Source organism: Scylla paramamosain, chromosome 5, assembly GCF_035594125.1.
Source record: "Scylla paramamosain isolate STU-SP2022 chromosome 5, ASM3559412v1, whole genome shotgun sequence".
Lineage (NCBI taxonomy): Eukaryota > Metazoa > Arthropoda > Malacostraca > Decapoda > Portunidae > Scylla > Scylla paramamosain.
The window spans coordinates 35,862,968-35,875,055 of record NC_087155.1 but is presented as its reverse complement, the minus strand read 5'-3'; the positions used below and the strand labels follow the sequence as shown (position 1 = coordinate 35,875,055).

General features: G+C 46.0%; 1 protein-coding gene across 2 annotated transcripts in view; it reads left to right on the top strand.

Moving 5' to 3' along the window:
* LOC135100903 (facilitated trehalose transporter Tret1-like) overlaps positions 1 to 4,054 on the top strand; it is a 9,296-nt gene extending 5,242 nt beyond the window's left edge. Inside the window, exons 2-3 of one of the 2 annotated variants that reach the window (XR_010268968.1) lie at positions 1 to 2,701; positions 2,734 to 4,054. The exon at positions 1 to 2,701 is cut by the window's left edge and continues 1,914 nt beyond it. The gene's annotated coding sequence lies outside the window, so the exon portion shown is untranslated. The other variant, XM_064004457.1, reaches the window with a different exon arrangement.
* Positions 4,055 to 12,088: the final 8,034 nt, after the last annotated feature.

Below are 12,088 nucleotides of genomic sequence, written 5' to 3'. Positions count from 1 at the left end.
GGCCTTATCTACATGTATAAACAATTGCTAGGTAGTTCCGTGATCAGGGTTACGCAAAATAATCTTTTTCACCTATCACCACCACCTTCTGTTGAGGACACGCTCATCCCCCGGGCTGAGCCGCGTCCTGCCGCCCTCCTGTGTATTCCCTGTTTGAGCTTTTCTCGCATCGAGCGTAGACGAAGCGGTTACTTCTACGTTAGGACTTTCATTACTATTCTACCTGTAATTTAATCCATCTAAACTATAAGGTTAGATCAGGTAATAATCGATTGATAAAAATAAGTTAGCTTCAGACAGACACTAATTCCTCTCTAATCTAGTTCAGCGATAGTTCCAGACAGTAAGGAAAATACTCTCTCGTCTCCAGCTTATAAGTTAGGCACTGAACACCGACTCACGGTCTCGTCTGTAGTGCAGGTAGTGAGAGCGGATTGGAAGATCACGTATCAGGAGGAAGTACTGACCAGCGCATAGCCCGTTCCCGCCCGGCGCCGGCCACGCCTCCTCCAGGGCCGAGTGGCCACGCGCCCCGCCACCTCGCTCACCACCTTCACTCAAAAGGGATCAAAGTCTTTCCACGAGAACGATCGCTTCACCCGCTATTCAGGGGCCACCACGTCCTTCACGGGGTCTGGAATCTCTGTTGTAAGTTTAAGGGACTTTTTTTTTTCTCGAGGGGGAGGGGGGTATTTCGTATTCTCTTTGAGCAACCAAGTGGCTTAACGTGATCCCGCGCCGCTGAGCTGACCAGCGGGCACCAGGAAAACACTGTACCCATGTATCTTCCAGGACGCGTGATAATTATGTATCTGATAGGACTCAGGATAATGGTGTGTCTGCCAAGGATTCCAGATCACTCTTGTCTTCCATAAAATGAGAAAAAAAAAAGGTTACAAAAATTTGGAATCCTGAGCTTTCGAGGATTTGAAATATCATTGCTTATTTGTCTGGAATCTGCGCGCCTGATCTCCCTCTCTAAAAGGTTTAGAAATTGTATACCATTTTGGAAGCTTTCAATGTCGTCACCGTGCCGAGGGGCCGCGCGAGTCTTGTGCGAGGGTGAGGCTCCCTCGGTGCCCCTCAGCCTCTCAGCCCCTCAATCCTTAGTCCTTTAACTTCTTTTTCTTCATCACTACCAGTTGTCCTTCCATTTCTTGAGTTCCCGAGTCCTTCAGTTCTTTTGTACTTCAACTTTTACGTCCCGCAATCCTCAGCCCCACAACTCCTCAAATCTCCTGCTCTTCATTCCCCGGACCTTTCAATATTAAAGTCCCTCAGCTCCTCACCTTAGCTTCCCCGCCCCTCCCAACATCGTAGCCCCTGTGTCCCTCTCCACACCCGAGCCGTGTCCCGAGAACCCTTGTGTCGCCGCCTCACGTGTGCTGGGCCGTTGCCCGAATGGCCACTAGGCTCTATTTTGTTTCCTCTCTTTCTCTCCTTACGAATGCGCCTTAGGTGTTTGGTGGTTCAGTTTCAAGGCGACGGAGGGTCACCGTCAACACGTGCGGCGCGCCCCTCGAGGCCCTGCGTGTCGCTGCTGTGTTGCGTGCGCCGCGCCGCTGGCAGGGTATTAATGTTTACTTTTCATTTTTTTCATGTTTGTTGGATCAAGTCCCTCGTGTCGTAGCGTTAGAAGGAAAAGGTCACATAGACACGTTTTGTACGCGTGCATGTTTGAAAGCACGCACACATCCATCTACATGAACTGTCACAAGTTTGTGTATAAGCGCGCGCGCGCGCACACACACACACACACACACACACACACACACACACACACACACACACACACACGTAGTTCAATCGCACCTCGGTGCCCAAACCCCTGCGCCGTGATCCTCGTCCTCTCTTTCCCACATCTCCCCATCGCCACCCTCGTCCCTCCCTCCCCCACATCTCCCCATCGCCCCCTTCGTCCCTCCCTCAGCGTGGCCTCAGCTGCGGCCGCACGACGACATGACCGTGTATGTTAGCAATATTAGTCTACGTGCACACCAGGGGCGCCTCTCAGCAGCAGTAACGCGTAGCTTTGCAGTGTCGGGGTCGGGACGGCAGGGAGCATAGCAGGGACCCCTCATATACGCTTTCCTTCACTCCTCCCGTAGCAGGGGTAGGTTAGGGCACAGCCTCTCCTCGCAGGCTCTCAAGGTGCTCAGGATACACGTGTAGGTTGTCTGTCATGAACTCCCCTTCACTTGTAGCGTAGCAGCGGCGGAATTCAAGGGCGGCTACGGCGGCATAGAGTACAATGATAATTTTCGGCTTACCGTCAGTAGGTCTTGTAGGCATTGAGGACTCTGCATCCACTCTCCGCGTCGTGAGCCCCTGGTGGTGCTTTTTTAAAAATTAATTTTCTATTTCATTTAATTAAGGAAAGACATTTTGGATGTAAACTTTACTACCGTGTGAGGTGATGTGATTCTTCCTGAAAGCTGTGCGTGCTGTCATGACTCAAGGCTTTCCCTGCCCCTCGTCCCGCCTCGCCCACGTGACGTGTGTGTGTGGAAGGGCCGCCGCGGACTGCGTGACACGAGCGGCAAAGTAACAAGTCTTTGCTGTCTTAAGTGATGTCATGCTGTTAGGGCTTTTATACGCACTGGCTTGTTTTATATGAAATCTACACACACACACACACACACACACACACACACACACACACACACACACACACACATACACACACACACACTGCAAGCAGGTTGAGATTCGCGCCACACACACTGCAAGCAGGTTGAGGTTCGCGTCCCGCTGAAGTTATCAAGGTTTTCACTAATGAGCGAGTTTAGTGTCACTGAGCAAAAGGACTTGATACACAGTGTATGTGTCAGCATTCACCGGGAGAATATTGATGGCTGATGGTAGAACGCCACGTGATGCTCAAGACTGTAGTGAATTAAACACAGACACACACACACACACACACACACACACACACACACACACACACACACACACGTGCCATCACACCACCCTTGAGCTCATAAGGCTGCCTGTCTGAGTCTGAGTCCGCCGTGCTGCTTATGCCTCCAGAAGGGGTGGCGGGAGGGGGGAAAGGGGGGGAGTGCGCGCGTCTGGGAACACGTTTGCTTTGCTCCTGCGGGGCGAGGGAGCCGAGGGAGCCCCTGCCGCCACCCTCAGGGGAGAGAAGACCTTTTATCTGCTGCCGCTGACCACCGCTTCCTGTCTGCGCTGATCTGTGTGATCCTGTGTCTTGTGGCCCCCTCCTGGAGAAGGGGCGACGTGTGTGTGTGTGTGTGTGTGTTATATTGTCCGTTACATATCTGAGTGCGTGCAAGCCGCTGCTGCACGCCCACACCCACCATTTGTACGCCTAAGAGCCTGTCACCAAGCAGCAACACGTCTTCACCAGCTTGCAATGCCATCCGTTGTCACTCCTTCCGGGGCGGCAGCGACGGGGGGCACGAGGCGATGGCGGCTGACAGGCACCGCTCATCCACGGCACAGATATCTCCCAGGAGGCTGCGAGGCGTTCAGGGGAGACACGGAGCATAAACACACGAACATAAAGACATTGAGACGCTAAAGTAACAGTGAAAGAATAATTGAAGGAGGAGGGAGGTAGGGGTAGGAAGGAAGGAAGGTGGAAGGAGGAGGAGAAGCAAGGGGGTGGAGGAACAGCGGGGGATGGGACGTACTGCGACACTCTGTAGGGGAGCCACCTCCGTCGCCGCCACCGTGCTGCCCTTAGTCAATAACACAAGGACGTGTGGAGTCCGTGTTCCCCATCGCGTCGCCGCCGCCGCCGCCAGGATGCCGTTGTGTCGCTGTGCTGCTGTGGTGCTGCTCGCGCCGCCACACAGCTGCCGCATGTTGACTTTGTTCAGTTTTTGGTTTGCGTTCATTTAGATTACTACCATTTTTTATTCTGTTTAGGTTGACGGTGAGGTTTTCTTTTCCAGTTTAGCTGTAAATGTGAGGAACATAACAGAGAGGAATGCCTGAGACTTACTTAAGTTTGGTGAACCATCTGGTTCGATTAGACGAATTTTGTCTTGAAGTAAGAGTACGGAGTAAAAATATAAATAAAGAATCGTTGTTTCATTCATACCACGAGGATCTGTGTGTGGTAGGCCAAGGAGTGTGGAGGCGGCTGTGACGCTGAGGGGGAAGTGGCAAGAACAGCAGCATCAGGTGCAGCATTAGCCTTTTGTTTTGCATGCTGTTTTTTGGTAAGAGATTAATTTTGTATTTAACAAAGTGTATGTGTGTGTGGGGAGAGGAGGGAGGGCAAAACACGTATCAGTGGCAGAGAGTAAGAGGAGAGGAGGAGGAGGAGGAGGAGGAGGAGAAAAAAGTGGAACAGGTAAGCAAACATGCTGAGGAAGGAGAGAGTAAGATGACAAGGAAATAATTTTCGTGGGATTAGTGATGACAGATCCAAGAGAGAGAGAGAGAGAGAGAGAGAGAGAGAGAGAGAGAGAGAGAGAGAGAGAGAGCCAACTTAAGAAGGAGTGATCTATATTGATGTATTCTCTCGAGTACTTAATTACCCCTCTTCTTAGAACGTCTTAAAGAAATTCCCTTCACGCGCCAGAAAAAGCGAGTCATATTTCAATAGGGAAATTTCTCCAGTGACGTAAGAGCAAAGAGAAAGAGATCGAGTACTCCACCCACACACGAGTCGGCTGAGGAAGTAGAGCAAGGCGTTACGTTAAGTCAGTGGTATTTGAATCCATTGATTCTCTCTCTCTCTCTCTCTCCTTTTTTTACGAGCGAAGGAAGTCGGTCAAGGTACGAAGAACAGGGGAAAGAAAGCGTGCTGAGTTATTGTTTGCCTCCTCGCTCAAGGAGAAAAATAATATATAAGATAGATAAGTAAAGAGAAATAAATTAATATACAAAGAAATAGAAAAATAGATAAGTAAATAGAAACAAATAAATATATAAAGAAATAAATGAAGAAAAGGAAAATTAAATAAATTAAATATAAGAAAAGGAAAATTAAAGAAATTAAATATAAGTTAAGTGAGGAGAAAGGTTTAAAAAACAGGCGGTAATTTAGATTCTGGGATGTCCTTGTTACGGCTCCTCTAAGTTTGGTGGCACAAGTGGAGTAAATTTTCGAAAGATAACACTGACACCCAAAGAAATGCCTGAGTATTATAACATTTAAGTGTCTGAAGCTTCATTTTTTTTTTTTTTTTTTTGCGTAATAATGTTGAATTACTTAAATTAATTGTGAAGTCCAAAGACATTAGGTAGTTTCAAGGTGAGATTGAACAAGTCTATGGCTAGTGACAGATGGTGAGTTTCGAGCATTCAGGAGCTATCTGCAGTCTTCTTATCTTCCTGAGTTCTTAAGTAAAAGTATCCTACAATCATTAGTCGTCAAGGGGTTCAAGCATAACTAGCCTTTTGCAGTTTTATCTTTCTTTGTTCTTTACTGAAGTGTCATACAGTCATTACTTGTCAAAGGATTAAAGCTTCTGACGTAAATAAAAACTAAAGCCGCACCTACAGCCGCAACTCACATGAGACTAAAATAAAGACACGACCTTGAACTTGAAGATGACAGAAGGCAAAGGTCACGGATTCTACCACTGCTGCTGCCCGGGGAAACTGAAATACAAGCACATGACCTTGAAATATACACAGCAACACGAGCCGCGGGGGATCCTGACGCTATTTTTACCACACCGATCCGAGGGTTTGCTTCCGAGTGCTACAAAGGACGAGAGAACATTAGATTACCTTATGTATTAATTCCACAAGTGACCAGAACACTGAAATAGGTAAAATAAAGAAAACTAAGGTAATTAAAAATAGAAACACAGTTGGTTTTAACAGTACGAGTCAGCTAAAGGGGAATCCGTGGCGCCTGTGTTTAAAGTTACCTGGGTGAAAGGAGAGGAGTGGAAGCAGAGAGGCAGCAAGCAGGCAGGCTAGCAGACAGGCAGATACCCGAGTAATCAAGCCAGCAGGTGTTACGGAAGTGAGCACTGCACCTCTGAAGGGACGCCAGGAGAGGGAAACACGTAGCTGGTGATGAGCGTGTGTGTGGATAGGGAGAGGGAGCGGGCACTTACCTGGCGGCAGTAGGATGTGGAGGGGAAAATTTGGAATCGAGTTGTTTTACGGATGACTCGCGCCCCGCTCTCGTCTGGCGGGCGTCGATCGAAGCCTCTTGGACCCGCGCCAGACCAGACTGAAGCCCGCCCGTGTGTGTGTGTGTGTGTGTGTGTGTGTGTGTGGAAGGATACTGAATAAAGTTAGTGATGTTCATGATAATAGTAAAATGATACTAATGGTGATAATGACGGTGATAAATGACGGTGATAAAATGATGATGACTTCTGATAAAAATGATGACGTGAATGATGATGATGGCGATGCGTGTGTGTGTGTGTGTGTGTGTGTGTGGGGGGGGGGGAAGGGATGCTACTGGATAAAATAGTGATATTCATGACGATGTAATGACAGTAACTTTTGATGGTGATGATTAACGATTATAATGATGATAATTACTAGTGATAAAAAAAAAATAATGATCGCAATAATGGTAATACTGATGATGATGACTAACGATTATGATGATGATGACTCTACAGATAAAATCATTATGATGGTAATAATGGTGATAATTATATTAGTAACGAAAGAAAATAATAAATGATGATGACTCTATGGTAAAAAATATAATGAAGACGCGGATGATAATAATGATAATGATGTTAATAATGATGATCAACGAAAATTATAATGATGACAATATTGATAAAAAGAAGGATAATATTGATGCAACAGATGATAATGATGATGACGATGATGAGGACTATAATGATAACGATGATGGCAATAATGATGGTGACAGTGAGGATAATGATACAAACAGATGATTCAATTTATTTAGTAATCAGGTAGTCATTGTGTTGAAGGTCGAGCTGACAAATACACCACAATATAAAATGGAATATGATGATGCTCAAAAAGAAAAAAAAGTTTATTTACGTATAGAAAATTTATATAATTTTATCAATTTTATAACTGAAGCAGCCGCCTGGTGTGTGTGTGTGTGTGTGTGTGTGTGTGTGTGTGTGTGAATGAGTGAACAAAGCAGTTGGCGAATTCTCGTAACTACTATCAATCATCATGACTATTCCTACAGTAGATCATGATGAAGCAAGATCACACTCACAAGGACTGCCACGTGTAAACCTGATGACGTCTTGCAGCTTCCCTTATGCTGTTTCATACTTACACCTAGCACTGGTATCCTTCAGGTGTAGATGCTCCTTTTTTTTTATTTACTTTATTTTATGAACTGGCATTTCAGTGGGCCTTTTTTTTTTCATAAATTTTCCTCAAGGCCAGTGCTCTTTTCACATGGAAAAAATAACTTAACGATATCACTCATAAGGACGGAGAAAAAAGAAGTTATAAGCCCTCAGGAGTGAACTATCTGATGGGTGCTTAGGAAATTTATAAGCCCTCGGAACATCGGCTCTCATCTGGTGTTTAGTGCCTCCTTGGAGTGACGGCGCGGTGACCTTGGCGGGAAGACCATGATAGCGCGGCTCAATGAGGTTTTTACGTCCCCCAAACTGCGCCAGATAGAAAAAGTGTCAAAAATGAATAAAGCAGCGATGATGGGGGAAGAATTTTATCCTGGTAGATTTCTAGGAGTCTGTTGATGTTCTGTCTGTGTTCTGGAGTATTTTAAGCTTTCATTGGGGATTGTCTGCTAAGGCCACAGGGAAGATTAGGAGAGTTGTCGTGGTTGTTTTTGTTATTAAGGATGCGGGGTCTTTGTTAAACTACAACTGGATTAAGAAGGCATCCCTGCACACTCCAGTAACTTTTAGTAACGCCTATTAAAAGTATATAAGATAAGACATCTGAAAGTTTAAGATGAAAATTCTAACTGTGCGGGACTCACTACCTGTCAGCACAGAAGATTGACACACCAGGCTTGTAGTGAGTGCAGTGGCAGTGAGTGTAGTTAAGATTGACATTTCAGACTTGGATTGAGTGTAGCGGCATTATGTAGTTGAGTAAAAGGCGAAAGAATGGATAGATATGTATAGAGAGAAAGTTGTTTTTTCAGTCAAAAGAACATATTGAATAGGTCTGACAGGCGGTGACGATTAGACTGAAATGTTTAGCAAGTTATAAACACATTTTGTAGGACGCCAATGGGTGTTGAGAATCGTTTGATTTGCAGGCGTTGAGGGGTGCTGGCTACTTTGAATTCCTCCTGTGTTGTATCTTGAAGGGCTTCTGAGGGGAAAGAGGTTGAGGTCTCCCAATAGGAAAAGATTAAAAAGTAGAGAGCAAGGTGAGAGAATTACAGTGTTTTATTCTTGGCCTCATACATTATCATCTTTCAAAGGAGTAAGGCAAGAAGAAAAAAAAAAAAAAAAACTGATACGATTCGGCCTTGAGTCTCCTCTGCGAAAAGATCATATAGAGAGGACTGGTATACTTCATTCTTCAAATCACAGTTTATCATCTTTCATTCCATCATCCTCGTCAGATTTCAAGTGACTAAACGTTGACTTAACCCGCTGCGAAGGCTGAGACGTCCCTTAGTCCCTCCAGGCAGCCCTTATTTCACGGGTGACTTTTCTTGTGCACTCTTCTGTACTGGCCCTTGACACAGTGGCGGGGGCGCGACTATCTCTCTCTCTCTCTCTCTCTCTCTCTCTCTCTCTCTCTCTCTCTCTCTCTCTCTCTTTCTCTCTTACAGGATGTGTGTGTGTGTGTGTGTGTGTGTGTGTGTGTGTGTGTGTGTGTGTGTTTGTTAGTCTTGGGGGATTGTGTGCGTTCGTGCGTTTCTATGCGTCTACGAGTTTTGCGCGGTGGTGCATGTTGCGTGTACGTCCGTAGAATAAACGTGTGTGTGTGTGTGTGTGTGTGTCCAGGCAGTGAGTCACGTACGCACGCACACACACACACAGGCCACTGTTGCCAACCGAGTTAGGTGACCACAGTCTTGGAACGGGTTGAGATGGTGTGGAGGAGGAGAAGGAGGAGGTGGAGGTGGAAGATGTAGTAGTAGTAGAAGGAGGAGGAGGAGGAGGAGGAGGAGGAGGAGGAGGAGGTGGTGGTGGTCTTGGCACGTGCTCCGAAATTTGGTGGATTGTGGCCAAGGCTCTCCAACCCATCTTCCCTCCCTCCCACCACATCCATTCATTTCTCCTGCTCGCCTCTTCCTTCCACTCTCCCTTCCTTCCTTACTTCCTTCCCTTCCCCAGCCCTCGCCCTCCCAGCCTTACGCCACCCGCACCGCCCCCTCCTAACACACACACACACACACACACACACACACACACACACACACACATACATACACACATACACACACGCCCTTGAGCCAGTGTCACGCCCACGCGGATTTAAGAGAGGTTGCTGACCAGGCCGTGTTACTAACCTTGTACGGGACTTGGCACGGTGCTGGAGAGAGAGAGAGAGAGAGAGAGAGAGAGAGAGAGAGAGAGAGAGAGAGAGAGAGAGAGAGAGAGAGAGAGAGAGAGAGAGAGAGAGAGAGTTTCACTAATTGGATCAGTACTTAAATGCACGCACATCCTGTCACGAAAGATTATCCAGACTTCAACTGCTTCCCTTTGACGAAACCCGCGTTCGTAAACACGCACACACACACACACACACACACACACACACACACACACACACACACACACACACACACACACACACACACACACACACACACACACATGGACCAGTAGCCTCCATCTATTCATCCATCTTTTTCGTGACAGATATTGGCGGCGAAGGGGGAGAGAGAGAGAGAGAGAGAGAGAGAGAGAGAGAGAGAGAGAGAGAGAGAGAGAGAGAGAGAGAGAGAGAGAGAGAGAGAGAGGGGGGGGGGGGATAGCGGTGATGTTCCTTCGGTGCTGAAATGAATTACAAGATACACGACGCAGCTGAAGCAGGGAGGAAGAAAAGGGAAGATGGAAAGGAGGGAGATAAGGCGAAGTGAAGGCTGAATAAGACGAGGCGAGACGAGACGAAAGGAAATGAGGAAGGGTTGGGAAACGAGGCAGAATTGAAGCAACGTTCTTGAAATTGACGACTTTCTCTTATCTTGACGTAATATTTAGGTCAGAGAGAGAGAGAGAGAGAGAGAGAGAGAGAGAGAGAGAGAGAGAGAGAGAGAGAGAGAGAGATTATCCTTTAGTGTATAGGGATTGCATGTTTTTGTTTTGTTCGTAAGGCTTTCATGCGCAGAATCCGGATTTGTACGCTCACCCCCCCCACACACACACGCGCACACCTGGCCCTGTCGTATTTCTCACCTGCCTCCATTCTGTTTGTTTCTCGCAACTTATTAGAATGGTGTTCTGCCTTTTCCTTTTCCTCCTCCTCCTCCTCTTCTTTCTCCTGTCCTATTCCTCTCATAGAAAGTTAAACAGAAGAGTCCTCACAAAGAATCCAGCAAAAAACAAAATATCTGCTACTGTTTGTTCTTTCTTTGTATTGCTTTGTCCTTTATGGTCCTCCTCCTCCTACTCCTCCTCCTCCTTCTCCTCCTCCTCCTCCTCCTCCTCCTCCTCCTCCTCCTCCTCCTCCTCCTCCTCCTCCTCCTTCATTATGGACCTAACGTTCTAAAGAAGAGCTGTTGACGTTTTTTTGAGCTTCCACTTACAAGATAAGGCCATATCTCCTGTTGCCTTGGGTCCGAATCCTCAAATACTTCACTCTTATCTCCACTACTTCTTAACATGTCGCGATGGAAGTTACTGGTGTGGTGAAGAGTGTTTTGATGACTCCAGGAGTAGGTCTGGAAGGATTCTGTTGCATTAGCGTGGAGAAAACCTCGTTATATCTTCAGGAAACGTGTTTGTGGTCTTCAGAATTAGCTGTCATAAAAGATTGGCTTAGCAATGGTCTGCAAGATTTAACCGTTTCACTTTGATACGAGACAATTATCAGCACCATTATGTAATGTATGAGATCTTTATACGTAAGTATCTACAAGAAAGTTATGGATGAAAAAGAATACATTTTTCAATTTCTTTCCAGTTCAAGGATTGGATGCGGCTGTAGAACAAGTAAATATGTCTCAGAGTGATTGGTAATTATGGAAAGGTGTACTACGTGACAGTTAAAGAGTTAAATGTAATGGTTTAACTTTTGTTACTAGAAATGCATTGTGACTGAAAGCAATTTGGTGCGGAACAATTGCAGTGCTAAAACTTAAGCACAGTAACACATAAGAACCTAAGAAAAATAAAGAATGCTGCAGGAATCCATCAATACTACACTTCTATCTCATTACTCTCGTGATTTTGCCGTCTATAAATATATGTAGTAGCAACAGCGTGATTGTCCATCGCATCATTACCTTCTTGTGTGCTTATCATCGTCTTTTCTCGCATTATAAGCCAATAAATTTTCCCCTAACATAGTTTCCCAGTGTTTCCGTTCTTCCCCAGTTCTTTGTGTTTGATCGTTTTCTTTCTTTCTTTCTTTCTTTTTGAGTGTGTGTACGTTTTCATCTAGTAGACCCGTAAAGAAAACGAAGATGTAGAAGGAGGAGGAGGAAGAGGAGTAAGAGTAGGAGGTGGCTTACTTAGAGGGCGTGAAGGAGTGAGGGTCGAGAGAGACACACGGAGACAGGGAAGGCGCTTTTACTCGGACATCGCCAAAGCTGCTGCCCGGAGACACACGACGGAGGAGAGGAAGAGGATTTGAGGAAGAGCTCTTAAGAGGAGAAAGAAGAACAAGAGGAAGTAGAGGAAACGAAGAAGGAAGAGAAACAAAGAAAAAAAGTAAGAAAGGATACAGGAAGGGAAAGAGGAATAGGAAACAGGAAAATGAACAGAAAAGGGAGTGAGAAATTGAAAGAAAGAGGACTTAAGGAAGAGAAGGAGGAAGAAGAGGAGGAGGGCAAGGGAAAAAAAAATAAGGAAACTTAGATGTAAAAGCGGAAAGCGAGAGAGAGAGAGAGAGAGAGAGAGAGAGAGAGAGAGAGAGAGAGAGAGAGAGAGAGAGAGAGAGAGAGAGAGAGTGTGTGTGTGTGTGTGTGTGTGTGTGTGTGTGTGTATTAATTTCCTCTGTTACTTTGCACAACCCGAGAAAGGTGAACGCTCGATTAATT